General features: G+C 43.3%; 1 protein-coding gene across 1 annotated transcript in view; it reads right to left on the bottom strand.

Annotated features, from left to right (window-relative positions):
- The window catches only part of DTNA (dystrobrevin alpha), an 892,688-nt gene that overhangs the window by 633,315 nt on the left and 233,302 nt on the right, over nt 1-26,071 (bottom strand). Inside the window, exon 2 of the mRNA XM_069220106.1 lies at nt 7,230-7,326. The gene's annotated coding sequence lies outside the window, so the exon portion shown is untranslated. The remainder of the gene's footprint in view (nt 1-7,229; nt 7,327-26,071) is intronic.

Below are 26,071 nucleotides of genomic sequence, written 5' to 3'. Positions count from 1 at the left end.
CCATTGCGCATAGTACTGCATGGTGAGAAGCTCCATTCCCTCGTTTATCGCACATCCTCTGTTCCGATGAATGAAACACTGCTTGTGGTGGCTAACCATATTCGGGACATAGACTCTGACACCCTTTGTTGTAGTGTAAAAGGCCATTTATTAGGACAGGCTTGCTTAATCATAATACACAACATATAAACGGAACTTGAATGTTAACTTTATCTTAAAACTTGTAAATCCCCTTCTTACATCCTCTCTTCAACTCACCACGTATCCTTTGCTCCCCCAATTTTACCCTTTCACTCCCACACATCCCCTTTTCTTTCATATCCCCTGCCTGACTCGGGCCTCCCCCAAGTCTGTCATCCTTCACCTGTTTCTTTTTCCCCCCTGGAAGGGTGGACAAGCCTGCATCTGACTCTCCACCCTCCCCCATATACTGCCCGCACCAAGCGACCTGCCCTACAACTGGCATAACCCCCCCCCTCATCCTTGACAAACTGCCTCCAACCACATCCTTCACATCTACTTCCTTGTAGGGCGGGTGGGTGGCCAACCTTCTCGCAGCGTGCCCGCAGGCAACGAAGGGGCCGATCGTCCCACCCCCTTAAGTACTACCCCCTAACACCCTCCCCTGCCCTCAGCCTATCCTAAATCGGGCCATCCTCTTCCGCCCGAGAGATCCTGCGGAAAGACTGGACTGCATCCAGCTCCCCACGGGGTCCCTATTGAGGTCAATGGCACAGAAGCCCTGTGAAACATACGCCCACCAGCTGGAAGCCCAGGTGCCTAAAAGGCACCACAGTTTGGCACAAGTTCAGAAAAACAGTTTCACACTTTTTCTTTGTGTTAAGGTCAAATAAGGCGACTGGCAGTGGCATAGCAAAACTTAAAGTGCTCACCCCCCTGCAAAGTACCTGCAGGGCACCCACTGGACCCAGTCAGGGGCCTGCCACCCGTGAACAGTGTACTGTGCTGAGGGGGCCCCCTGGAGTTCAGGCGGGGTGGAGAGGAGGGATCAGCTGGAGCTCCCAGGGGGCCCCAAGGGCCTTTGTTAGGCCTCTAGTGACTGGTATTGTCCGTTTTGCAGATTATGTGGCACCAGCATACATTATTGAGGATAGATAGGGTAAAGGACCAGCAGATGTGGTCTCCTGCATGCTACCACTCTCTTTAGAGGGAGATTCCTGCTTTTTTTTTTTTTTGAAACACAAAAATATTTTTATTTATTTTTTGAAGCCCTTTGTTTAAAACACTCTGGAGTTTGATAAAAACTTTTTATTTTAATGACTTTGTACAGATTTTTCTGAGATGCTTATTCCTTTGTTCGTTTGAAACACTTAACAAACAACATCATGTTTTTAAAGTAGCATTCCTTTGAGACCAAGGCCTCCGCATGCCACTCTTATCTCGGGCGGTAAAAATGCCAGTTGGCAGAATGACCAGAGTGCTCTGTTTGATATCAGAGCCTCAGTATTGCAGTGATACACTGTAGAACACAGCATCAAGGTAACCCATGCAGGTGAAGAAGTGAATCTGACGGGTGAACATTTGCAGATCTGTCAGGGCGTGTGACACTGGCCAAAGGTAGATGAGATGAGACGTATAATTCTGAGTATTGTCATATAGTGTAAAAGAGGAGAATGAATCAGTGCCTCAGACACCAACAAGCACAGTTTTAAGCAACAGCGGCTCCTCCGCTATGGAGGAGGAGCGTCACCCCCCACCCCGCCAGCAGTAGCCTCTACAAATCCTTTAACAATCGAAAGGATAATAAACTAAGTTTATTTTCCTTTCTTTGTTAAAGGGGAGGGGCATTGGGGATGACGAGGGGAGTGCACTGTGCACTCCCCTCAGTGTGCATTTGGCCGGCCATCTCGGGCCGGCCAAACACACATGCGCACTTTGCTCTCTCCAGCCCGGCACTGCAATGCCGGGCGGGAGAGAGCAGGCAAAGGCTTCCAGTCAGCCTGGGAATACCTTGGCTGGGTGCTCCTAGCCAATCCTACTGTTGCTCTGAGCAGCATCAGGATTGGCTGTAGGGCAGGCTGGGAACCTGTGCCTGGAGTGACGAGAGGAAGAGGAATAAAGGTACGTTTTTATTTTTTATTTTTTTTCTTTATTAAATGTTTTTGTTACCCCGCCTCCTCGCACCGCCCCACCCCTTTAAAGCGCAGCGAGACGCAACTGGTTTTAAGACTAAAGGCACTTAGCAAAGAGTGGAACAATGAATGTTAGTGACAGCACCGACCACAGTACTAGAAAAAGCAGGTAAAAGACAGCAGTGGCTCCCCAATAGCAGAGGAGCGACACCCCACTGGCTCAGAGCTAGCAACTGAAAAATAAAACAATATTTTATTATCATTTTATTTTTCAGCTGCTGGCTGAGCCAGCGAGTGCAGGGAGAGGTGGGGCGGGGCCATGAGAGGAGGAGAAGGAGTGCAGTACACTTAAGTGCTCATGTCAGTTTATCTGGCTGTCTTTGGCTGGCCAAACAGACATGTGCACTTAGGTTTCACCAACCCAGCTTAATTTGACAGCTGGGTTGGAGAAACAGCACAGACTCCCTGTGCCTGAGTGAGCAGTAAACCTGTCCCATCAAGCCAATCCCTGCGCTGCTCTCACGCTTGGATGCTTGGTAATAGCATGGGAGCCGCGCAGGTGTTGCACAGGGAGTTTTTGAAGCTGCTGGGACCAGTAAGAGGAGCGTGAAGCAGCCGGCAGCACCAGGTAAGTTTTATTTTTTTATTATTCTTAAACCCCCCCCCCCCCCCCTGCAAGCTGCCCTCGCGGGTGCCCCCCACCCACCCAACTAATTTTGAATGGCATCAGCTGCCAGTGGTAAAAGACCTCCAGCAACTCCAGTACTCCTACATAAGCATAACATTGGAACTGCAACAAGTCATTGTTTGTTAATATCAACTCAACACTACCCCAATCACCACTCACCATGTAAAGAAGCGCAGTGAAACCTTTGCAACCTGGTGAAAAAGAATGTGATAATCTTGTTTCTGCCCAAAAGAGAAGAGTGCATTTGAGTCCACATCAGAGTGTGGAACTTACAGAATTTATTTTTTGCAAAATGAGCTAGAAACAATGCTCTGTGTGCCACAAAAAAGTGTAAGCAAGTCTGGGCTGCATTGGTACCACATATTCTCTACATTGGTACCCCATATTCTTTACCTCAAATGAGGTTTCTCCATATATGTTCGAAACAACCACTCATTCAAACTTGGCTGCCACAGAACAACATAGTGGCATCAGCATGTGCCTTATCATGTTTTGAGGCATCAGAGGAAAAAATGAGATCTTCAGCAGTGGAGCGTCTTTGGCTAGCACTGCAAGCTTTATTAGACAGCAGATCAACACCATGGTAATGCAGTCCGTACCTACTAAGACACTCAAGCAAGGATGAAAATATTGCAAGAAACATGAACCAAGAAACATCATACAGGACCGTGGAAGATGGTGGCTGTATATCCTATTGCCATAATCCTTTCTTGTAAATCAAAGCTTTAGGAGCTAGCTGTGACTTCTGACCTCCTGTGGGGTTCTCCTAATTGCAGGTGCTCAAACGGGTGGACCAGAAATCTACAATTATTGAGGCATGGTGGACTCTGGAACAGTGGTTCTAAACCTTCTAACTTCTGAGGACCCCCACTTAATTTTTACTGGAACCTGGGGACCCCCACTGAATCATTATTGGAATCCGAGGACCCACACTGTATCATTACTGGGAGACAAGGATCGCGGTATAAGCATTTTTTATGATTTGAATCTGAAAACACAATACAGAAAAAAGACAGAAATAAGCATTCATCAAACAAATCCGCAAACGATTAAATATCTCATTTCATTCACAAACTAATTTAAAAAATCAATATTTAATAAGAAGGCTGGAATGTTTCTACTTTCAATTAAAGCGACTCATTGTCCTTACTATATTCTGTTTAATGCACTTAAAATGAGCATTTTTTTTCTTTATTCATAGACTCTTTATTAGTCTGTTAATATTATTTAATTTTCCATGCTGTTGCAGACCCCCTGAGTAAGCTTCCCCGGACCACAGGTTAAGAACCACTGCCCTAGAAGATTAGCAGAAAAGGAAGTTCTGCTTATCAATAAAATCTAGACCAGTGTTTAAAACTCAAACTACATACAGTGTCACCTTGTCGTCTATTGTGAACCAGCAGGAGTTCCTGAGACAAGGGTTTCAGAAGGTGCACTCTTCACCAAAAGCAAATTTATGTATTCAGGATATTGACTGTCGCTTCCATAAAACATAAGCAGTGCTACAGCGCCCATTGCCATGACAACACAACATTACTTTGAAGCACTTGACAACTGAAATGTGATTGCTGCTATGGGCCATGATAACACAGTGCATGTCTGCTGTTTTGCATAAGTCATCCAATTGATAGAGCATTATATGTTCATACAGTGTTGTATACATTGTCTATGAGCAGTGTAATGCAGTAAAAATACACTAAAAAACAGATTAGCAAAGGCAGAAGCTCTCTCCATATTGACAAAGTGGAATCTGATGTACAATATGTTTTGCCTGCTAGGGTCAATCGAGGAGGCTATAAGTAAAGTCCTCCAGATTGGTGTGAGATGCACTGAAATACTGTTGGTACTATATGAGCTGCACAATTACCTGTCCAAAATGTGGCCCTGGTAACACATATACAATGTGGTTTGTGCGAGAACTGCTTTGACCTTTTTTTCAAAATTGATGCACAATGGCTATGGAGACAAAACATTACATTTCGCATCTGAATGGTGGCAACACTGCTCCATGGCTTCCGAGAATCTGCACAGGCCCCCAGCAGGGCAGTCAACACTCTATAGCCCAACTTGTAAATGGCTTGAAGAAATATTACCTACACCCCAACCCCCCGATGGAACTCCACTGGCTCCCCTTGCTGGTTTGCACCATCTGGGAAGACATCACAACTGGTACACCCACCGATAAGTGTGAGAAGCTCACCACCTCAAGTGGCCGTCAGCACATCTGCCGCCTGGAGACCATTCAATTGAAAATGAAGGAGAAAAATACAAGGCAAAATGCCTTCCCCAGCTATGCACCCATGCTCTGGAAAAATGTTGTATCCATCAGGGTTTCCTCAAGTGTGTTCCAATTTAGGAAAGAGATACATCATCTAAAGAATTCTACAACAATTCTACAATGCTTTCGCCCTCAGAACCCAGCTACACCCTTGAATCATTCATTGGCTATATCTTTGCCACTTGCCCTGTTTCTGAGCATTGCCACCTTTCTGCGGGGTTTATGCTATACTGATACCACAGACATACATACACTTGTCCGTGTTTGCTCCATGCAATAATGTCAAAGTGACCACCTTTGGGCTTTTACAGAGTGCAGAGGAAAGAATGTCCAAAATAAGGTGCTTTGAAAAACAACTCTAAAACAAGGGCAATTAATTCTTGCAGGACCCCCTGAATAGCACACCTGGCCAGCAGCAGAACACTTCTCAATGCACCATGAGATGGGCGCACATAACAAAGTAGATAGCACAGTAGCACGGACTCCAGTAGCGCAGATGGCGACGTCATATTTGCTGACTGCCCCAAAAATGCATTGCTGGGGCGGCCACACAAAGCATTATAAGGTACTCACAATACTCTCCTGTTTAAAACAATGTTTATTTATATTACTTTATATACTTGCAAGGCACCGCATATCACAGAAGCCTTGAGACACTTTCTGAGACACTTTCTGCAAATACAGATGGAGATGTAACTGTAAATGTAATGTAGAGAAACTGCTGCTCGTATGAAGTTAGTGAATACCACTTCTAGGGTGCCTTCTACAAGATGGCTGCACCAATAGTAGCAGCAATATGTTATTAAAGACACCCCTGGCTCGGAGGCTGGCTCATTTTCAAGTAGAAGGGATGCTCAGATTTGTAGGATGGTGGCTGCCAATGGTGTGAGGCCATGACTAATGGATGATGATCGGCGTGACATGCTTTTTGCTAATTCTTTGCCTGAGTCGCAAAGAACTTTTGCAAGTACGCAAAATAGAGTCGCCTCACAGATATTTATTATTTCTTCCACGCTTTTGGGGTTAGAAACTATTTATTACTTTAACCCTTTGGACCATTTTAACTGATGCTGGACACTGCCTGTGTGCAGCCTGTGCCATGGTTTAATCCAATTGATATTCTCTTTGTGCAGTAGGCGAATGGTACAGTATCCAGAGCAGGAATAGGAAGGAAGCTCCTCCCCAACGGTTGACATAAGAGAAGGGACTTCCCCAGAGGAAAGATATGTTCCCCATACGTCCAACAAAGAACACAGGAGTGTTTCGTGGACTTCCACTGTTCAAGTAATCAACAGTGGATCACATTTAGACCATTCGGGGCTCAGTGAAAGAACTAGAGGTTATCCTTGCTATTTGACTTCGCTTTGGAACCTGTTGAGATTGGTACCAACGAGGCAAGGAACTTTAAAAATATTACAACAGATAAACAAGAAGCAAAAATATTAGCAATAATCACAGCAAATCCATCATTTTCTCACCCTGAGCTCAATGATCTCCAGCAATAGTTCGGTTATTTCTCAGTTATGTATCTTAAACATGTTATAGGCATGCACTAATACATAACTAATATTCATTGGACCCTCTCATAAGAGATAATGACAAAATTATGTTCTTCAATTGTGAGAGAAATTCATCCCCCACTGTTTTTTCCAAACAAGAATGACTGGGCTTAGTTTGAGCCAAACATCACTTTGTGCCTGTTTATTAATGAATAAGTTACCCTCCTGCAAAACAAATTTGCTACACTTTTTCGTCAGGGAAACCGAGAAGCCAACTGCGTTACAGATTTATTAACATATATTCATATGCAAAAACACAAAATTGTTAAATTTCTTAAAAGAAAATGTAATTTGAACTTGTGCCGTGTACAACAACATTTTCTGCGGATTTGTAATTAATATTACACACAATTTCTTTACTTGTGTGCATAAGTCATTTTACCAGGTGTCAAACGATGTTAACCTTTTGCGAAATTTACAAAAGACTGCAGGCCAAACGTTTTGGCGTGTTTAAAGAAATAAATGTATGTACACACTCAGTGTGGGTACTTAATGTAAAACACATGCTAACTGATAATTATTTCTGACATGGAATGTACATAAGAAGTACTCGAGACAAGAGATGCAGAGAAGTGTCTGAAATACTTTAGAGATAGTAAAGTATACATTACCCCCGAAAAGTCGATGATGATTGCTGCACAAGGGCACCTCAGGAGTTTGTGACATCATAGAGTATCCCCGGTATGTAAGCAACACTCAAACCCAGATCTGTGAATACACAAATGAACAAAACACATTAGTACTTGGCAACACATGTATAACAATTGCGCTATATCTCAAGTACTTTTTGTGCGTATAAACCTTGTTTCGGACCACAAGAGTTTTTTTTTCTGGTAAATATACACTAAAGACCTGTACGCTTCACCTGTTATTTTAAACTAAGGTTAGACTACATTGGGGTTCATTTATCAAGAACTGGTAAAAAATAAAAAAACACAACAAAATGACCACCTGCGGCCTTGATTATGAGTGGGACAGAGCAGTATCAGAAGACACCACTGTACCTGATTACCAATGGCCCAGTGTTCCAGCACCTTGCTCTTCAGAAAGATGAAGGAGCAATGGGGTGGAGTATGTATGGGTTACCCCTACCTAAGACACCTCTTCGACCCCTGACCAACAGCAATGTCCGTGCACCTAAATCTGGCTCACTCTTAATCAAGGCCCATTTTTTTAAAATTTTGACTCTTATACAAGTAAACTTTAGATTGTCAGTGAGCGGCTGCAAATGCGACACCTCATTACGATGACCGCCACTGGAGTAATACAGCTTATTGCGCCATCAGGATTTCGGCATCAGCTTGCTCCAAGTAAAACTTCCTCTTAGATTGTTGATGTAGCAAACGTTCTGATTCTCAGTGGAACAAATGTGGGTTTCATTTTTGGAAGTTTTATTTTAACCTTAAAGCAGATATAGCAATCAGGTAATGATTTGAAAGATGCATTGCGTGGAGAAAGACCAATCAGAGCGTAAACCTGATTTTTCTGATTACGGCACACTTGCTAATCTGTGTTGCGGCTTGTAGAGACATTGGAACATAAGAGCATGATGGTGTGACATGGAGTCATGACATCGCAACAATGTGACTATGCAGCACAACAGGACAACTCTGTGGCTCTCTTTCCCCTTAGTGAATTGGCACATCAACAGTAGAACTGTCTTTTAAATTGATCCATGTTACAGTGCAGTACGGGGGCAGCAGTCAAATTTACCAGAAAAAGAATCGCAGAGCAGTACAGTAAGAGGCCCATTTGACGTACTTATGGGGAAGCAGATTGTACTACATCGTGTACCTAAAAGACATGACCATCATTGGTCATTGTTGCAATTTAGGAATGTCTGTAGGTATGAGCACATTGTGAAGCCGCGAGTACATACAAAAAAGGACCAGTGTATCGTGTGGCTGTTAATGCTAAATAGAATGCAACCGCAGGACAATGAGTGACCTAGCTTGTGAAGCAACATCTACAACACCAGCAGTTTCTAAACAAATTGAAATGTTTATCTTTTAGGTGGCAAATGATGTCCAAACCACCTTTGTGTCTTATGACACCTGAGGAACCAATGGCATGTTAAGATGTGTATGTAATTGGTGAGGAGCCGGATGTGCCTCTGAGAAAACAAGTTTTTAGTTACAAAATATTAGGATGAAGGACAGAAGAGTGTAAGAAGATTTACAAATAATAAGATTTTGGAAGATGAAAGGGTCACCTTCAAATATACATGAAATGTCCTTGGCAGTGCTAGAGGGACATTTTACTCCTGGTGCTAATGTGGTGTTGGAACACCATAAATTATTTGCAAGAGTGCAAGGAATGATTGAGGATGTATATGCTGTGTTGCACCATAATCCTGGATTTTGGGGATTTGTGAGATTGTTTTTTGTGAAGCAATATACTAACAATAAAAACAAAAAAGAGTGCTGCACCTGGTGCTAAGCACAGATCTTTGTGTTAGATTTGTTCCCGTTCTTCCAGCGCTCTCATAATAGGATTTTTACCTATAGGAAGTCTCAATTATACAATGTGGTGTAATCACAGGCATTTCATATAACAATCAGCATGCAAAGCCTAAAATTACACAAGATTACACCAGCATAAATGAAGTTTTGCCCATGCCAAATAAATATCCCAAAGTATTCAGTGAAAAATTGGGATTGTTGAAGCACTTTACACACAAGATGATTTAAACAAGCATTGACATAGCCAAATAGGTCTCACCTTTGGGACCTTATATTTAGCCATGTAGTACATTACATTGGCAGAGGAAACATACCATAGCTGACATTGTGGAACCACTGGTGACCCCCTAGAAGGGTCACCCAAACATATCAACAGTGTTCAAATGGTCGTAGTGTAATAAGGATGTTACTTTGGCATGAATGATGCTCATAATTGCAATAATGAGAGATCAATAAAACATATACAATCATCATGTGAACCCAATAAAAACTTTTGTCAGAAATAAACCTTGTGTTTGTGCATTCCTTCATACACTTTGCATTAGACTGTACTGCTCAGAACAGCCCCTAGAGGGCACCACAATAAAAATAGCATTTGGAAGGAACATGGTCATGTAACCATATAGCTAGCCCCTAGAAAGCATAACTACATGAAAACAGAATGGCAGAATATATTGCAGTGTAACCAAATATTTTGTCCCGAGAGGGCTTAGTGCAGTACACATGTTCAAGGCTAGTAGGCCTACTAGAATAATATTACACACAAGGATCTTAAAACACAAACAACTCCTAGCTGTAAAACAAAAGTTCCAGCCATGAAAGAACTTAAAAAGACACTGAATGGTGGGAGGGTTATTATTTTGTGGTCCCCTTCCAACCTAGTGTGAGGACCCAGAATTGATCTAGATAGAAAGAGCACCTTAGGTGGTCCCATTGCCTTAGACCACATGCAGTGAGTTATGGGCAAAAATGTTTGTAAAAGGAATGCATCGCAAAGCAGCGAATACTGTAGTATCTTGACTGTAATGATCTTAACAGCCCCTAGAGAACACTACAACGAAAATGACATTTGGAAGAAACATGGTCATCTAACCATATAGTCAGACCCTAGAGGACATAACCAAAACAGAATGGCAAAATGTAATGCAGTGTAACCATATATTTAGCCCCTAGAGCACGTAGCGCATTACACATTTTCAGGCCTACCGCAATAATATTACAAACAAGTCCCTTGAAAACACAAACTACTTGCAGCTGTAAAAGAAACGTTCCAGCCATGAGAAAGTTTAAATAGAGATTGAATGGTGGGAGAGGTTAATATTTTGCCCCCGCCAGCTAGCGATGACCTAGACTGAAAGGACGTGTTGTGCTGAATGTTTTGGTGGTGGTCCCATTTTCATAGGACCACCACAATCTGAGTTATGGGCAAAAAATATTTTGTAAAAGAAATGCCCCGCAAAGCATTATGGGGCAAGTTTCCTGAGTGCAGTGAATATTGTGGTATCGGCTATTCGACTGTGCTGGGAGAGCCACATTCAGGATTTCGGTGTTTTTTATGTTTAAAATGTGCCAGTTTGTATATTTTTCCATCGCTAAGCTTGTACGTAAGTGATACTCATGTAAAGCGCTCCTCCAATCGAGTTTGTGCTATATGAAACTTCAAAAAATAAATAAATAAAAAAGAACCCCCCCCCCCCTCCAGCTTGCAGCCTTTGGGCGCAGACACCACAAAGAAATAGCATCATGCCCAAAAACAAGGAAGAAGAAGAAATAACATACAGCCACTGAGCTTAAAGCGGAGAGGCAAAAGAAAAAAGTAGTGCGCCACACTACAGTACATGGCCAATCGTGCAATAATCCATGTAGCAGGGTCTGTCTCTGAGGCAGTAACAAAACAACCTCAAAGGAATTTTGAAAGGCAGGCCAGGGAACAAATGAATGAAAGTAATGGGCATGAGATGGGTGTGGTTAAAGCCCACACAGTAGATTGCAACATGTTGAGAGAGCAGCACATGCGCACTGCAAGGCTCGACCTAAAAATTTAATCTTCTGAATGGCTCACCTCAGTGGTTTCAGCCTTCTAAGTTGGGGAATTACATTTGTTAATATGTAGATGTCCACAATCAATTTTATCAGCTTGATATGGGGAGTGTGGTGAATAAAGGCACATGTGTAGCAAGATATGTCATCTGCATGTCATCAATCAAACTTGCAAGTATTTACTCGTGCTCTATCATTTGTCAATCCCCTAGGTGCATACAGCTATTGTACGGTGCCGATTAGGGTAGTGCCCACAAAGTGGCCTTTTATAGGCTGATGAAAGATATTTAAAGGGATGAATAGTTTTATGGTTTCAACATGGCATACTGCTAGGGGATGTACTGAAAGGGAGAATGGTAGATTCACTGAAGTGCTGAGAAGACAGAAACCATGAAGAATGACTGTAGGAGAATAGTCAGATGTGAAGTTACATACTTGTGATGTGTAAAAGCACAAGCAGCGTGACCCTGGAGAAAATATTCTGAAAGTAATAAAAGAACCTCCATAGACTACAAATACAGGCTAGTTAAGGTCGTTTTTTGGTTTTGCAGAGCACCGCCCAAAATGAGTGAACAATGTTGGTTTACCTTATAAGGAAACTAATGAAAAATGACTTTTTATTGGGATGGTGATTTTACTACAGTGTTGGAGATCATGAGCACAGCAAAAGCTCCAACTACATCGATTCTGATAAAAAGGGTAATACTAGGATCATTCCTGATGCCGGCATTATGGGACTAGGAACAGTCTTTTATTAAGTGTTGTTTTGTTGGCATCTAGAGTACTTGAGAAGTATTATTCAGCGTTTTCTTGCTGGCAATTCCATTTAAGGTAAAATCAGAAGATCCCACTAGATATGGTGGATCTGTTCTGGCCGACTATGATCTGCTATCTCGCGCGTGCTTCCTGAGACGTGCACTACATGGAAGAGACGATCAAAGAAAGGGACCAGTGTTGATGGCGGAGGGTCAGTTGCTCTTCAGCCTCCTCAACAGAGCAATCTGCCCAGGATAGTGCTTAGAGAAAGGGTCAGTCCCTAGGAAGTGAATCACGCTGCCAACTTAATAACAAATGGCTGATCTTAAACTCGGTGGAAGCAAACGTGATGTATGTCTCTTGTAAACCAGCTTCTCTGCTGATGTCAAATTCAGTAACCACTAAGGATATCACCGTCTGTAATCTGTCCCCCTTCGCAGTGCTTAAATGGAAACGTCGAAGTGCCGGTACTCTCCCTTCTGAGTATCTGTTTGCTCTTGAGAAGTGCGGGTACTCTCCCATTAGGTGTATTGCAGCAGTGCTGAGAGGGGCAGATACTCTCACTTCCAAATTAAAGAAGTGCTAGTACTCAGTACCGGACAGTACTTGCCATCTAAAGCACTGCCCCTTCGGGAAGGAAGCAGGGACGGGTTGATGAGAGCTCTCACATCTATATGGATTTTAAGCGCAGTCCAGTTGTAGCCCACACCAAGCTCAGCTTTCTCTGCCTCTGAAACTCTTTCCAGATGTTTCTTGTTCTTTAACTTCCAGGAGTCTTTGGATTCACCGTTATTCTCGGGCAGGTGACGCGCGGAGGCCATTTTCCTCCCGCTCTTTGGGAAGCGCTGGAAGTCCAGTGCTCTAAATGGGCCGATACTGTCCCGTACGGAGTACCGGCACTTTTTTATTTTAAGAGGGAGAGAACCTGCACTTCTTTTGAAAAACGCAATACTTTTAATTGGAGAGTACCGGCACTTCTCAGAAATAAGCAGGTACTCTGCACTTCTTTTCTTCCATTTCAAGCACTGGTTGGAACGTCTGTGCAGACAGCTGCAATATGTTAGTCTGTCTGTGCAAGACCTTGGTTGTTTATTTAAGTTTTAATGAAACATTTTTGTTCCTTAAGCTAAGTAACATCGTAAACGTGATTTGGCTATCAAGCTTGGCTGCCCGAGCCGGAATGCGCTGCCTTGCTCTGCGTGTGAGAACATAAACACGGCCTGCTCGCTTTCTGCTGGGAGCCTCCCTCCCACTCACTGAGAGACTGTACCATTAAACTGCCGGGGGTGCAGTATCCTCCCTGCACGGGGCTGGGCGGTTCCCACAAATCATGTTAGGTGTTTTTCAGACAACGTAACAAAATAATTGGAAATTACTATGTACACATAGCATACGCAAGTGAACGCTACTAGTACTGAACAGGAAATCGAAATGTTAAATGATTTGTATTTTGTAAATTAGAATTTAGAAGTCGCCACTGATGTGGACTGATAAGAGAAACACACCCTTAAATTCGGAGACAGAGGGCAGCTTAACACATTTGCTTGCCATTTTAACTACTGCGCAAGGAAACAGTTGCACGCCCAGCATTACACTGTGTACTGTATGAAACTAATCAGAAAACCATTTCTAATAACGTTGCATAATATACAACTAACTGCAACACTTCCAACTAGCACTACAAACTAACTCTAGGCTCCACAAAGTAGGATGCGACCTGTCCGCAAAGTGCTTCAACTCCTCATCAAAGGCAATAAGCGCTATATCAATCTACATTACTAGAAGTAACTGTGTTTCACATTTGTTTAAATATGTTTTTACTGAAGAATATAGAGAACACATCACAATCTAAAAAATTCAACAGTAACACCAAGGGCAGTGTTTGCGTTCCCTCATGTGAATTAGAAAGGTAACTGACCGATGTCCCTCCCCCCACACCACCCCAAGGTGTTTGGAACCCCATAGATTGTCAGTATTATTTTCACTTCAGGCTTGAAAGTAGTAGGTCTCTGCAGGGCCTGACTGCAGTTGAGGCCCCGCTGGGCTGGGGGGCATGCCAGGTTTATGTTGCTGATTGTAGGTATGATTACTTCACCTCAAAGTCTTTGTTTATAAATACTGTTGCTTACCCCTGTGTGGCATTTACCAAATGGATGCCGACCCATCAAAAGGTCCAAGAATGAAAACCATTCCTCCTCTGGGCTTTACACATCGACCTCCAGCCGGCACCCTTGGCCACCAGGCAATTGCTTCAGTTTGGTGGCCCTTCTTTTTGCTGTTCCATGATTACTTTTAGCGACTGCTTGTATTTGTCTATAAGTTTTCCAAGCTCCAATGTTCCTTTCCCAAGTCCATTCTTTGCCACATATCTTCATTTTTTTAGGTCTGTATTGGGTATCAAAGTAAGATGTCCATCTTGGAGCATCTCTTAAATAAGGATAGCAACAACTTCTCTGGCACGCCGTGACTTTTTAGGATGTCTCCTATTGTACTCTCAAATTAAAAAAAATGTCCTAATCAACAACAAAGCAGTGATTATTCATTAAGAAGACAACTTAATTCTTAGTCAAATCAATTCAATGCCAGAGCCAGAAAGATGGTTCAAAGCATTGAACACTTGCAGCTGGAACATTCTGGGATTTTCAGGTCATACATCTGAATCCCAGCAAGGCCAATTTAGCCTTTCATCACCCTAAATTAGTAATCTGAGTGCCGTTAAACTGAGTAATAGCAACACATGTTATTTACAGCGCTTAGAAGTGGTAGAAAAGCAGTTATGAAGCACTACAAAAAAACAAGGTACTATCTAATATGTGCCTAAAAATAATCTATAACATCCATATCTCTAGTACAATCAGCGACAGTCCCATTTCCTCCACCAAAATATACGGGTAAATGACCACTGACCAGGTCATCTCCACTTACGAAGTGAGACCATCTTTTAAAGTCCTATCAGCCAAAAAGGCGTAATCTTGGCCTGGGGTTTTTCACTCATAAAAGTTTTTTTCTGCGGTTGATTGCCACTGAAATGCTTCGTTAAACAGTGTATAGAGATAATATTCATCTCCATCATCATTAAGCGCCCTCTTATAGACCACATTTTTCAGGACACTGCTGCCAGGACATCATAAACTTTAACTCTCTCCTCCAAGCTAGATTCTATTTTTTCAGAATACAGTCACAGAAACAAGCAATGGTATGTAACAGAAGTGATCTTCAGACACATCTGCACCCTTCTGAGTTGGTCCGTCACCTTCAAGCATTAGGCATTCTCACATGACTTAACATGCACATTAATCTATGCACACTCTAGCTGCCGAGGAACGACAGTGATGGCAGCAATATTATTATATTTGCAGGGCAGGCCTTATTAGCTGTCTTCTGCCAGCGAAGTCACCTAAATTCTTCCCCTGTATTTTTACACTGACCTGCCAGTCCCCTGCAACTTTCACTTCATCCATGTGTGACATGGAAGATGTGTGTAAGTGCTACTTCTCAATAAAAAAGTTATTTTTGGAGTGCATCCATTAAACGTGGCTGTGGTTACAAAGGAGTCCACTTCTATTTCCTGAACCCACGTGGTACCTTAGATAGACATGGAGAGAGTCTCAAATAGCAACGAGTTGCAGTGCTTTTCCAGAACATTCCAGATATCCTTTGTAGTTGGTCCTATGCTGGGGTGTGGAGGACAGGAGACCCAGGGACTAATTACGACCTTGGCGGACGGGATACTCTGTCACAAACGTGGCGGATATCTCACCCACCATTATATCCTATGGAACTTGTAAAATGGCGGGCGGGATAGCCGTCACATTTGTGACAGACTATCCCATTCGCCAAGGTCGTAATCAGGCCACAAGTGTCCCTTTGAAGCTCTGATAAATTACTCTGCACTTTGCATCCCCATTGTTCCCTAAAAGGGTTACCGCCACAGTTTAACAGGTAAAATGGTTCAAACTCTCCCTCATTTGTCCCATTGATTTGGCTCTCCCTTGACAGGCTTCCAACCCATTTCACTTCTTTTTTTTCTAACTTTTAAAGACTTTGGCTAGACTAATCTAGAAGGACAAAACATGTGGCAGCGACTGCTTGAAACCAGTCCATAATTTGAGGTCACATATCAGTGGTGACGGAGAACCTTTCTTGTGCTTTAAGTTCAGGGCACCCATGGCCAACCTTTCTTGTGCTTTAAGTTCAGGGCACCCATGGCCAAATCACCTTCCCAGGTTCAGGATGAGTAACCTGGGCAGTTCTATAGACTGTCTTTGGGCCTCCCTTGGAGGAAGGAGCGGTTTAGAAGGGGCTTTGACATGCCCTTGCAAGAGGAAATCACTGCCTGGAAGTTGGAGAAGGCAAAGGAGCTAAGGTGGTGATGAATGGAAACGGCTCAGCAATCTGGTGAAGATCTACACCATGTATGCTGAAGAGTGAGTTCTGGGTAACCTCTGCACTTGCTCAACCACTGAAGTATATTTGACTAAGGGGACTTTTCTGAAAATTACTATTGTTCTTTGCAGCCTATGCTGGTGAGAGAATCTAGCATTTAGAAGTCTGCATTGCTGATATTGGAAAAATGTGTATATTTGTGTTTTGTGCAATACCTTTGTCATTATGCAACAACCTTACACTAGCACCGTGCATACAAAGCACACAAAGGAAGGAATCAGTAGGTTCCTGAAACATTTACAAACTTCCAAATCGTCTCCCACCAACTCAAACTTATTCAAACATTTCCACAAACTCAAAGCCCCATACAGGCCAGTCACTTCACTAAAGCTGTTTCAAGCTCACCCAGCATGCATTGAATTTCTCTGTCTTCCTAGTCTGAACCATATATTGCATCAAACCTTCCTGAAAGATTCAATGGGGCCTGTATGTTGGGAGTTAGCAAAAGGGTGTGCTGTGGGGCCTTCCTTACCTTCCACTGGGTCCAAACTGTTTGCGGCTTCCCAACCCACGGCTCTTGAAGCAGGCTCTTAGCAGCATGTGGTTTTCCCAGCAAAGACGGGTCTAACTAGCTCCATGACCACACTGAGGAAATGGCTTGCCCCATTTCCGAACAAAGTCCTGGACACAGGCAGGGGACCAAATTTACTATTTTCCTTGCGGTTAAGACTAAGCCTACTGTTCCTGCTGAAGTTCAGCTGGTCAGCCTTGCTGCTGAACGTACTCTGTGTAGAAGTCCCCGGCATGCTCAATGGGACCTAGGACACAGATGGGAGCATAAGCCCCTTCTACGCACCTCACAATAAGACCAAAGCTGGATGCAAAAGAATCGACCTCTACAACCAATGCTGTTTAAGAATATCAGTTGAACACTCAAACCCTGCACCAGGAACGTGGGTGAATTCTCTAAAAGATCAACTACTACATGTGTAGATAAAAGAGTGGTGAGAGGCCACTGCATGCACAGAACACTAAGTTTTTTTAACCAATTTAGTTTTTTTTGCTTCCTTGTCTTGGCTGAGCATGGTGGTACAGCACCCAGCTGGCTAGCCAACTAGTCACATCCAAAGACCCATCTTGCTCTCTTCCGACTATTTTGTGCTCCTCAGATGGTAGCTCTATACCTCTCTAGCATCCGCAAAGTCAACGCACATGGAATGAAAGGCACTGTACTGTTTCGTTGGAGGTTCATTCAAAACTGTGGGGGATTCTTGTGTTTGCTTTAGAGTTGTGTACTTTAAGTGAGCACCAACATCTAGGTTTGCAACCACTAGTCGGACACCAAAGAGATACAAAGTATGCCATTTTGGAGTGATGATTCTGATCAACAGTGTCCGTATCACTTTGCAAACATTAGCTGTTTGGGAAGCTGGTTAACATATTTGAACTGTACTGGTGCTTTGTCTCTTCCAATCAAGATGTACTGTGAGCTTTGCAAATGGTAAGAGTTTTGCAACAATTAAATAACCACAACCATTGAATGCACAGCCCTGGTTTCTTTATTGTATAGCCCTAATCTCACATTCTTGGTCATTTCTGGTTTTCTATTGGGAAATGCTGTTCTCACTTTAGATTATTGGTTCATCGTATGAATTTAAAATCACATCTGGCATTATACTTTGTATATTCTCACTATTTTCTATACCGCTTATGCTATCAACATATTTGTATTAATTGGATATTATTACAATGATGCGTTATCACATAATTCTGGCTGGACATGCTTACTTTATTACAACTGTGATAGCTGAGATGTACTCTTACCTACATTTGGGCCAAACATTTCTTTTGAGATAACCCTTGGATACTTACCCACCTCCATCCAGAGAGGCAAGAAGTCTAAGGTGAGAACCCTTTCTACGAAGGCTTGGTATATTTAATGTAGATTGCTACGGCCCCGGGTTCCCTCTCTTCAATAGAGTCCAGTGTCCCTCTAATTTCCTGGCTTAACACAAGCTCATACAACATAGTGAGTTGAATTGCATTTTAGAGAGTTTTCCAGATTTGTACTGTGTTCTGGAAGAGAAAGAAAATGGCCAAGTATGTGAGGATTCTGAGTGTGGAATTGATACTGGACAGTGCTGGCACACACAACCAAGTTTAAAACCTGCTAAATAAGAAGGAAATGGGCACTCAGAGATGGGTTGGCTTCACCAACCTTGTTGGTCCAGCCTGCTGCTGGCAGGGAGGAGGGTACAGTTGACTGATGGGAGTTGATTAGAGTCCAAATTGGATCCAGAGTAGTCAGTGAGTTCCTAAGCTCCAATAGGGGATAGCCAGACTCCATTCAGGGGGCCACAGAGCAGACAGAGGGTACTGGGCTCTAACTGTGATGTTTGAGTTTGTTTGCCACTTGTGACCTGTGATCCGTCCTACTATGGCTCGGCAAACTAGGCCGGGTCCATCTCTTTCTGCACTAGACTCTTAGGGTATTGGTGGAAAGCAGTAAAAGGTGTCTCGGGGAGATACAAGGACACAATAACTTTAATGTCCAGCCCAGTGCTTGTTTGTTAAGAAAGTAATTTTGAATCTCACCGCAGTACTAAATACTAAACAATTCAATCCAGAATAGAGGGCAGTGAGCCTGGTCACGATTTTTTGTGGTATCAAACCTGCACATTCCCCATTGTGTTGGCTCCCACATACTTGACCCTTGATAAGCTTGTCACCCCAGCAATTATAAAAGAAGCATCGATGAGTCTCAGGTGCGGATTCTGGTGCCCCGCACAACAAATACACAGTAGGTTCATGCATATTGGTGTTTTTACTCTTGGTGATGAAGTGGGTAAGAATTAGTCTCCGAGTCTCAAGTGCTTGACTAGCACTGACCCAGTGGCTTTGTCCCCCCCTGCAGGAGGCGGCCCAGGGTAGACAACGGCAGACCTCAGAAGTCACCAAATTGTGCCGGGCACAGTTCGAGCCTCTTCTCACGTGGCTGCTAGTCTTGTATAATGTCGATCAGCAGTCCTGGCACTTCCCCACCGGTGCTGGCCCTGCTGCTCTAGCCCACTCTGGCTGGTAAAATGGATACAGCTCTGCTTGGACTGTAGGCTGACACGGGCCAGTGTGATCCCTCAGGGCTGTTGCAGCCTGACTGGCCGACGCAATCACCACAGCAGTTGCATCCCCAACTGGGCCAGTACCAGTGAAGTTTTCAGGCATTGGCAAAGATGGCAATACCCATGGCTCCCCACCTCTGAAAGGGCCCCCTGAGCAGGTTATATTACACTCTCTTTCTCTATCTCACCACTGTCTGTTTCTCTATCTCCGTCTCTCCCACTGTCCACTGTCATCTTGAGGATGTTTGGAGCCCTGCGCAAGACAAACATCAAGTGTTTGTGTGATCCTGTTTCTGAAATATATACTTTTAATATTTTTCACATTATGTGGGCTTCAGTTTCCACATAATGGGTAATAAAATGAAACATTATTCAAACAGGGGCCCCAAAAGATTTGCCCTGGGCCTTAAAAACCCTTAATGCGACACTGACCTGCACAATCACCACAGCAGCTGCATCCCTGATCAGGTCAACACATTCACCAAGGGAGTTGAAGCCCTGACTGGGTGCTTATGCTCATGTAAGCTTTTCGTAGTTTCCGTGAGGTTACTTTTGAGAGACCAGGAGACCATCTGCATTATGAGTTGTTCCTGGATTTGCTCTCATGGATTTGTCGGGGTGCCCCTCTGTCCAGGGACTCAATGGACTCCTCCACCTCGATGGTCTGCCCTCCTGCAGGGCCAGTCAGACCCCTTCCCTCTTTCCAGGCAGCCAGGCTTCTAGGGACTTAGCTCCTCCAGGAGAAAGGGCAGTCTTCAGGTGATGTCCCCTCATGTCTTGGAGACTGGCTGTCAGGCAGACACCAGCACTACTCACACAGCAGTCCTTCGGGTCCTTGAAAGACTGGAACAAAGTGGGGTGGTTTGAGTCTCACTTTTAGTCAGGTGCTGTGAATCCACTGTCTCAACCTTCAGAATCAGTTTTGGATTGTTCTCTCTTGAAGTGTCCTGCTCAGGCTCCTCTCCAGGCACAGCCTCCTTGTAGAGTGATGTGGTTCACAACAGGCAGCCCTGGGGCTGCTTCCAAACAGGAGCACACTCATGATGAACATAATGAAGTGTAACCAGCCTTTACTTAAGTGTCAGCAGCCTCTCTTAAACAGTAACCATGGGTAGAAAAAAGGGGAAGGTCTATCCTAGAAACTTCCTGACTTTGCTCAAGAGGAACTGCAGTCGCTACTCTGAGTCCCAACATCAAACATGGCAGTGGTCAGGAAAAACTAATAAGTAGCCCCTTTGCTAATGATAGCCTTGGCTCCTTCATCCTCAGTCCATTGTCTGAAGCTCCACCCACCAGCTACAGGAATGTAAGCAATACACTCTCTCTGTCTAGGGAGGCTATCTTTTCCTCCATCTTGAACTATACCAAAACATGGGCCATATAAAATGGATCCCAGTGGCTTTAATGGTCAAACTCACTCACTCACAGAGTCCTACTACTGCACATGTGTTACACAGGCACTATACATGCAAACTCATTCAACATACAGACATGATGTCAATGCATTGGTCTGAGGGTTCACATAGGCCACACGCAATGGCACAGATAAAAAAGTCTGGTCACTCTATCAATCTCAAAACACAGTACGCTGCCATCCCCACTTTATGTGCCCAGGGCAGCAGTCCTCTGCCCACTATGAGGGAAGACTTGCTGTGGCCAGGTCACAGGCCAGGCCTAGGACATTGCATAGTCGAGCAAAGGCCTAGGCTTCTGTGCTTATGCTTACATTAGCGCAGCCAGGCACCCAGGGCTAGGCAACATGCACATATGCCACACAGGAAACATTTGATTTCCAACAGGGACCCCGTGTAAAGGAAATTCTGTGGGGCTTGCCTCGTGTTATAAGACCGTGTTTGATAATATTTCAGAGGTGTGGGTGCTGAGGCTTTTTAAAAATAATTGTTATTTATTTTCTCCAGTACGTGATACTACAGGGTAAGTGTTGAAGTATGAATTTTATCCTGTTTAATCTCAGCATTTAATACTGCATGGTTCTCTTTCCACACCTCCTCGCAGGGTAGTTTGGGCTATTTTGAGCGCTGCGACACCTCTTCTTGAAATATATACGTTTTTGCGCCTCATAAGTCTACTGAATAGAAAAAGAGGCGCCACTTCAATTATTATAGCAAAGATTCGCCCCATCGTTAGGTGGTACATGGATCTAGGGTGAAAACGGCAATAAATTGCATTGCAACTGTATTGGGAATTTCTCTGGACCCAGGTGAAGAATCGGCTAATGACATCACACAGTGTAATACAAAATATAATCTTGAATCTATTTTGATCATCAGCTCATCAGTCTTACTAGCCACCCTAGGCAAATACAAAAATGAGGAAACAAAAAAATACCTCATTATCACACTGGGCATATTTTTTGGCTGGCCTGGTCTGTATTTCAGAAAAGCCAGTGGCTTAACCAAACTTGAGCCCCCCCTCCCACTGTAAAATACCTGGACCAACGCCCCCCACGACCTCCCCCCAACCGGGTGCCACTGAGAGGGGCTTGAACACTCGTCCGTAACCCTGTTCTGTGACATCAAGGTGCCCGGGCAGAAAGAACGGACGCACATGCCTTCCGCGCCCCAGGAGCACATTTTATAACATGGTTCCTGGTAATCATCCTTTTATAAGTATACTTAACCACTGACTGGTTTTGGCAGCATCTCAAAGTTCACAAATATTACAGGAAGAATAACACAAGACCTCACTTTTTCATTACTATGTGGAAAAGCTACATGACATATTAAAAGCCAGCACGGTTCGGGTTCATTCCGTGAAGATTTCACATCACTATTTTCATGTCCTCACAAAGGTTCAGGCTCCTCTTGGGGACTCACCGGCGCGGCCTCGTAAAAAGCCATAAAGGGCTTTGTTTTCCCTGCAGAAAACACTTTCGCTTATATGAGCTGACAAGCGCTGTCACCGCCAGCAGAACACATGTGTGAGCGATGGCCCTGGTTTAACATCGTGTAATAAACTGTTATTAATTTCAAATCCTTGCCTTTTACAAGACGCATTAAAACAGATCTTAAATGGTTAGGGAAGAACGATCTAAGCCTTCATTTCTACACACAGGTCTTCACAGGGGACTCTCCCGTGCTCGATGACGCAGATTGTTACACCCATGGTACAGTTATCACCCGAAAACTGATTAATCCTTAATTTATCTGTTTTTTCCAAAGTGAAACATTTTATAAATCTGACCTATTGTATTTGCAAAGTGCCATTAGCCACAACACTTCTATATGTACGTTTTAATAATACCCATCATCAATTTATTGTGATTTTATATCAAAATCACAAATCAATAAAGTTTGCAAATTTGGGAATACATTTAGGCGAACTCGAATTACTGCTGATAGTACAAATGTTGTGTATTTATTTTCACCAGATACAAAGCCTTCTGGCACCCTATGTAGCGGGATGCCTTTTTCCTTATTACATATACTGAACCCACGTGCCATGTGGCCGGCGTACAACCCTGCGAGATTGGCAAAACCACTTACTTGAGCAGGCAGTGACAGAACAGTGTTGACGCAAGTTACTCTGTCGTGTTCCAACCACTGACTCTGGAAGGGGTTGGGGCCATCATCAGGCAGGGATAGGATAGAGGGTTGAAGTCCCCCATCAGTAACCTCTTATGCTGATGTGCCTAGTCTGAAAGGGACACTTTGACCCCCTCAGGCTTTCAGCTGATAGCACATCTTTGAGACCAACATAAAAAGGGATTAAAATGCAGCAGTTGCAGCAACACAGGTTGTATATGTCATTCAACCGAATCGCAAACTGTGTCGGTACAATGGAGAAGGACCTAGCTTGTGTTGGGCTCCACTAAAGCATATGGGATATTGAGTGTGGAGAATATGCCTTAATGGCTGATGGACCAGATTCAGAATACTTTTTAGCCACCATAGTAGAACCTACTTTGTAAAAAATAAGTTGCATATGACGGATCCTGACAGGCAGAATTAGGATTAATGCAACTTTAAGGGTGTACCTTCCACTTAAGACCATAGAAAAAAACGTATGAATTGTGTGATTTTCTCCTGTGCATGTTTGGACTGAAAACATGGGAGAATGTGGGCTAATTCAGAAATTGTTGGGAAAACCCACAAAATAGCAACTTTGATGGTATTAACCATTTGTAATAAATTTCCCAACCTAGCTTCCCTACATGCACCTAAATAGTGGGCGTCAGCTGTGAATTTAGGTTGGGAAATGATACGAAGCACCCCCATTTTGGTGGGGTGAAGCATCCCTATTTTGGTGAGGGTGCAGGAGAAGGGATTTCTTCACATGATTTTTTTTTCAATGTGGAGGAAAGACAGAAAATGTGCATTTTCTAATTAGTGCTTACCCTATGACTGCAGATTTTCTGCTTTGAGGAAAACCGACTGTCACAGATAAAAGTGTGAAACCATGCCTCTACCTGTCAATTCTAATGAAAATAAGGACATATATACACAATTTGCAGACACAGACTTACACTGACATGGGTGTTTCCTGTCTTTCATAGAATCAATTTTATTGTGTACCACGAGACATAGTATAAGGAAAATGACTAGATCATTGGCCTGATGCCATTTTGTTCATTTACTGACAGTTTGTAAATTAAGTTTTTGGGAAGCAAGAATATAATTTTTCTCCATATTTTTTATTTGAGCTGGAAATTCATGTGATGAACCAAACATTTACGAGCATTAGGTGCTAAATTAAGCAGTGTAAATTTTAAAAAAAACACTCATCCCTCCAACCTCTGCTCCGCAAGTTCTTCCTGCGGAGCCAATGTGTCAGGCACTAAAGCTATTCCAGTCAACACAGTGGCACATGATGGAGTTACCCGCCATCTGAAATAATTCCTCCGCTGGTGGTCCGAAAGAGTAGGGGTCACTGAAGGAAGGACTTTACACCACTTGCCCTAGGAGGGTGGAGAGTGTAGTCTTTCTTTTCTGTGTGTCACTGCTAGGGAAACCTTGGCGGTAAGGGACAGAAGTGACCTCCACACCCTCCGGGAAAACTGTCAGGGTATGGCGATCATTCTTTTATGTCTTTCACAAACAAACTCCTACTTTAAGAGTTTGTTTCTTAAAAACAAAAATTTTAAAATATTTGGTAGACAGGCATCAAAACCAACTGCGGCTGTCCACTAAATATTTAGCGCAGTGAAAGCAATTTCCCTAACGTGAATCCTTTCAATGTACAGAGATAAAGGCTGGGTCAGAGGTTATCTCTAAATGTCGTAGACAGAGTAAAGTCAGGATGGCGGAGGTAATGTCTTCAGCCACCAAAACGGACACTACTCTTGTCTGTCAAACCCTAAATCAGGTCCCAATTCTTAATCTGAGAAGGCACATCAAAGAATTCTTAAGGAGGTGGTATATAGATACTCCAGTGGTAAGGCAGATGAGCTACAGACACATGCACCGAGGCAACTGAGTGATTACATCAGAAGAAGAGAGGTTTAAGGAGTTTACAGAAGATAAGGTGTGCATCAACTGTACTTCCTGCAACGTTTATGACATTTTAGGCTTTAAAAATCAATAAGAAACATCTCTGTAAAGGCAGAGAAACTGTCTAAAAAATCCGAGATGCAAGTGAAGGCCATTAATAGTGAGCAGCAGAGGGGAACATGCTCAGTAGAAATGGCCGGAAGAGCAAACCAAAGGGCAATCCAAATCTTTTATAGGAAAAGACTATGCTTACTAGCGACTGGTCAAGGAGAAAGCTGAGCACAACTGGGAGATCAGTCCACAATGTTAATCATACCAGATGATCTATGGCAACGGTTCGTTAATACGAAGGCCAGATCAAAAGTACTATTTAGCCAATCCAAACAAACCTAAAGACCAGGGAAGAAAATTATTTAATAAAAAATACAAAGTTGGACACAAGTATCCGGCATGAGTTAACTGAGTAGCATAAGCAAGGTAACTAACAATTTAACACAATCCAGCCAAACCGATATATGACCGTTAGCTTGACTGTTCCATCATTCCAGACTATTTCGATTCACGCCACAAAATGATGCAGGAATGCTTCTGCTTATGTCTTCTTGGCCTAATAAGCAAGAATGCCAAACATTAGTGCCATTTCTTCATTCAAAATGGAATTATCAGGCGGTAAAAGGGCACACGTGCGCATAGCTTTTCCTGTTAAAGAAACTTTGGAGTCTACTTTGGCCTGAAGGGGTGATTCAAAAACCACATAAATTGTAACCTCGTAATCTGAGCCTTACGGCAGACTTCTTCCTATGACCATAACAGCAGCTTGAAGCGAGAAGTTGTTCTTTTGGCAGGCCCTAAGCAGCATTAAACTAAATTGAACTCTACGCAGGATTACAAATACTCCCGTAGTTGACTGGACTTCTGCTTGCTTGCAAGTTGCAATCCTTGTAGGCATTCACAAATGAAAAATACTTTTGTTGCCTCCTCAGTGCACGCCTGCCTCTCCTAATCCTTTGCCTGTATGAGAACATCCACAGGCGTGAAGCTGTGCTACATGCGGAATTGCATTTTTTACATGGAAATCATTTTGCACATAAAATAACTTGTACCCCTAACCCACTAATAAATGGGGGTGCATGTTTGGGGCATTTTGCAACACATAGGAGGCTGAAAATATTAATGAATGCCCACAAAGACACAACTTTATAATGGTAACCCTCATGACTATCACTTGGGGACACCCACT

Source organism: Pleurodeles waltl, chromosome 2_2 (genome assembly GCF_031143425.1).
Source record: "Pleurodeles waltl isolate 20211129_DDA chromosome 2_2, aPleWal1.hap1.20221129, whole genome shotgun sequence".
In the NCBI taxonomy this organism is placed as follows: Eukaryota; Metazoa; Chordata; class Amphibia; order Caudata; family Salamandridae; genus Pleurodeles; species Pleurodeles waltl.
This window is presented reverse-complemented; position numbering and strand designations above follow the sequence as displayed.